This window comes from Centroberyx affinis, unplaced genomic scaffold (assembly GCF_046629955.1).
Source record: "Centroberyx affinis isolate AG114_WGS23_722 - 3 ecotype Tasmania unplaced genomic scaffold, CSIRO-AGI_Caff_v1 ptg003336l_1, whole genome shotgun sequence".
Taxonomy (NCBI): Eukaryota; Metazoa; Chordata; class Actinopteri; order Beryciformes; family Berycidae; genus Centroberyx; species Centroberyx affinis.
In genome coordinates this window covers 17,134-21,839 of record NW_027281334.1, presented here as the reverse complement: position 1 = coordinate 21,839, position 4,706 = coordinate 17,134, and the positions used below count along the sequence as shown (strand labels likewise).

Below are 4,706 nucleotides of genomic sequence, written 5' to 3'. Positions count from 1 at the left end.
CCTTGTTTTTCTTTGTGTTGAATTGTCACTGTTTTACTACTGTTTTATTGTGTTGTTTTATTATTCTTTTTATTGTGTAAAGCACTTTGTAACTACTGTTTTGAAAAGTGCTATATTAAAAAAATATATTATTATTATTATATATAATCTATCCTGGCCTGATCGGATGACAAACATTTTAGTCAGTAGTCAAGTTATCCTTACAACATGAAAAGAGATGTAAGAAGAGTTGAATATAAACAGCAGTGAGTGTGGCCCATCATCCACTGGGACGAGTGTCCAGCTTCACTCCCTGAGGCGGCTGTCGGCCAGGAGACACTGCAGTCCACAGGAGACACTGCAGTCCACAGAGCCTCGGGCTTTAAAGGCCAGACAGAGACCGACAGTTACAGCTGTGATGGTCTGTGTCAGGAAACACACAGGAAGCTCATTCTGTCCAGCTGTGAGTGTGTGAGGTAAGAGACACTTTAACTAAATGTTTCTGCATTCAGGTATGATGTGTTTCTGGGAAGCTAGCTCGTGTTCACACATTGAGTATTGTATAAACACTTTTTATTATTGCTATGCTAGGATTACTTTAGAATGTAGTACTTTTTAAAGGATAATTCTGCTTATTTTCAACATGCGCCTTAGTTTTTGCCATCATGACGTTTGATTGTGTTGAAAATGTGTGAACATTTCATGACTTACTTCACTGTAGAGCTTGATGTATCTTCAGTTCAATACACACAAACACACAGGGCCAACAGGTAATCTCCTATAGCTGAACCTAGAAAGTGATTGAAACACATTAACACTCACTGCAGTCAGACCTTCCTGCATCCAAGTACCGATTATCCATCACCAGAAACTGTCTATAACTGTCTATATTGCAGTATTATGTTATTTTAATTAGTGTGATCTTGATCGCTCAAGAACACTGATGCTGCGTTCAATGCATATTGGATTTTCTGTAAATATGACTTGCTGACTGGGGAAAAAACATTTACATCAATGTCCTAGTGGTAATGAAGTAGAATTTGTGGGGAATTTTTTGTGCCGTTATTTCCCACGTGGCATCACAAATTTAGGAAGTGAGTCATCACAAGTGGTGAACACAGCAGGGAATCCACCGAGTCAGTAATTCAGTTATAAATCAGTTATATTCACACTATTCCAATCTATTGGTGTGCTATTTAAAGACATGTTCAACTGCAGTGTGGGTGTTAGTGTTGAAAAAATGGTTTTAATCACTTTTTGGGTTGAGCTGTTGGACATGATATTGGCCCTGTATGTGTGTATTGGACAGCAGTGCTGCTGTTTAACTGAAACTACATCAAGCTCCACAGTGAAGTGAGTGATGACATCTTGAACACAATCAATTGTCATGATGGTAAAAAAAACTGGAAAATAAGGCCCATGCTGAAAATGACCAGATTTACCCTTTAACTATTGACTGTTGATTGATGTCTCCATAAAATGACTTCTTCTCTGATTAATTATTGAGGGAATGATTAACTGAATATCACAACATCCTCAGTGGCAGTGGTGTAAAATGGTTAAATACCTCATAAATCATATGGTAGTTCTCAACTCCTGCCATAGAAATACATAAGAGGAGTGGAGCAGTAGATGCGTATGCTAAAAAAAATCAACCCCATCCCATGTGAACAGGACACATTTTGGTTTAATAATGTCTGGTGATTTGAATAAATACATACTGTGAAACATCACTGAAAATAATAATTCCACAAGCAGTGTGCTCTTTTGTCATGGTAGATTAGCTGAAACATTGCAGTAAAATCTATTTAAAAGCTTATTCAAGAATGTATCATAATCTCCAGGTATTTTTGCAAATATAAGTATTTAAACTAAACAGTTTTCAACAACAGGAGAGGTTTGTTCTTTGTGTCCGTCCTGAAGAAGTAAAAAGCAAGCAGAAACATAACCTAAACAGGGAGTCAGTTAGCTGCTGATATTTCTGTGACTTCTTGGCATGAATTTATTTCTGACTGGAATAGCAGCATCAAATCACCTTTCATTTTCAGATTATGACATTTTTTCAATATGAGCTTCATGTCACTAACCCATTGTGTGTTATGTCTGTTTTTTTCCACATATTCCACACATTAGATACATAAGTTACAGGTAAAAATGTGACTGAACCTTTTTCACAACTAGGAAGACGCTCAGATGATTGGGCATGCCAATATATTGAATGTCATACAGTTGAAGCTATTCTCAAGTGTGCAGTTTTATTATGACAAATATTTTATTAACTATAGAACTCTTTACCTATAAGTTACTTACTCTGACTATGGTTACTTAGCAGCTTCGCACCTGTTCCACAAGGCAATGGCCTTGTCTAACAACGCATTATGTAATAACACCACATTATGCAATAACTCAACAAAATGTAATACATTTTCACTTCATTATGTAATAACACCGGCATTTTGTAATCTGCCACATTTTGTAATACACAGCCTGATCGCAATATGTAATAATTTCCCCCGCATTTTGTAATAAAATATTACATATTGCGGTGCTATTACAAAATGTGGGAGTTGCACTTTTTTATGATGAAAATGTAATAACACAGTGCATTATGTAATAACCATCTATGGTTCTTTCTATTGTGGCTACTTGATAAGTAGTTTTTGCAAGTTAAAACTGAACTGTTTGTATATTAGAAATCCACCGCAAATCAGTGTGTTGTTACACTATATGCTGTGGTTGTTTTTCACTTAATTACTTAAATTCTATGAACCCTCAAGTACAGTTTCTATTAAGCTAAGGAATACAGTGACCCTTTTGAGTCAGTATGATTCATGCTAGAATGCATAAAATAAACATTGTTGTTATAATGTTATAACTATTTTTTTGAATGAAAACATCCATTTTGGTTCATTATTACATAATGTACCATATTACATTTTTATCAAAAAAAAAAGTGCAACTTAAGTATTTTGTAATAACCACTGCAATATGTAATAATTTACTACAAAATACAGGAAAATGTATTACATATTGCGTTCAGACTGTGTATTACAAAATGTTGGTGTTATTACATAATGAAGTGAAAATTTATGACATTTTTTGAGTTATTACGTAATGCGTTGTTACAAGGTGTGAAGCTGCTAAGTCAGTATCATCTTTTCAATCACTCCCTAAAAACAGACTTTTATCAAAAAGCTTAACTTTAATCCTGGTCTGAGTTTGCCAAGTTTACCTCGTTCATTATCTCAGTTTTTTAAATTTCCTATCATATTTTGTTATTCACTGTCATTTGTCCTTTATTTTGTTTATTGCCAGTTGTTTGTGTTTTTATCTCTTTGCTATACTTAGTTTAATTATAATGTTTTCTACCTTGCACTTGTTCCTTGTTGTGAAGCACTTTGTAACTTTGGTTTTGAAAAGTGCTTTATAAATAAAGTTTATCCAGACAGATGGAGCCAGCGCTCTGTTTTGAGTCCAGGAACACTTCCTGTCTGAGGACCATCTATCCTCTGTCTGTCCGCGTCTCTCTCTACCTGTTGCTGGGTGTCATGGTCGTCTTGACGGTGTGTGGGAACGTTCTGGTCGTCATGTCGGTCGCTCAGTTCAAGCAGCTCCACACTCCCACCAACTACCTCATCCTCTCCCTGGCCGTCTCCGACCTGCTGCTGGGGCTGCTGGTCATGGTCCCCAGTATGATCCTATGTGTGGAGGATTGCTGGTATTTTGGAGATGTATTATGTAAAGTCTACAATAGTGCTGATGTCTTGTTGTGCACAGCCTCAATTCTACATCTGTCTTTCATATCGATTGACTGATATTATGCTGTTTGCCAGCCTCTGCTGTATAGAAGTAAAATAACTGTTAATGCTGTGTTGATCATGATTCTGGTCACTTGGAGTGTTTCGGCTGTAGTGGGCTTTGGAATGATCTTTCTGGAGCTCAATATTTTGGGAATTGAGGAGTTCTACTATGATCATGTTGCATGTGAAGGACGATGTGTTTTGATTCAGAGTGGAGTATCAAGTACAGTCTCATCGCTTCTCTGCTTTTACATTTCCGGAGTTGTCATGCTCGGTATTTACCTGAAGATTTTCCTGGTGGCACGGAGACAAGCACGCAGCATCCACAACACGAGAACATCTGATCCGTCCCAAACTAAAGCCACCAAAACACTCGCTATCATCATGGGGGCATTTCTTTCTTTTTGGACTCCTTTTTTTGTGTGTAACATCATTGATCCCTTTATCAGTTACTCGACTCCACTGGCATTGTTCAAAATACTGTTGTGGGCCGCCTTTTTGAATTCTACTGTGAATCCTTTGGTGTACGCATTCTTTTACAGTTGGTTCAGAAAGGCATTTCGAGTGATCATTTCAGGTAAAATCTTTAATTCTGACATTTCAGACACAAAACTGTTCACAGAATAAATCTTTAAAAAATTTAGAAATAAAATAATTAAAACATGAAACAAAATACATGGAATAAAACATTCCAGTACATAAGCATAAAAAAACACAATCAATATGTAAAAATAAAAAATGGAACAGCATAATCAACATATATGGGACAAAATAAAATAAAAAACACAATATGTAAAAATAAATATAGTTCAAGTAAAACCAACTCTAAAAAAGATCTGAGATCTGCTTATTCCAGAGAGAAGGAGCCATTAAGGTGAAAGCTGCTGCAAAGAACTAGTATACTGTACTACTGTACTATGGTATACT

At 36.1% G+C, this 4,706-nt stretch overlaps 1 pseudogene; it reads left to right on the top strand.

The window, feature by feature from the left end:
• Positions 1-3,428: 3,428 nt before the first annotated feature.
• LOC139660563 (trace amine-associated receptor 1-like) lies at positions 3,429-4,406 on the top strand (annotated as a pseudogene).
• The last annotated feature ends 300 nt before the right edge of the window (positions 4,407-4,706 follow it).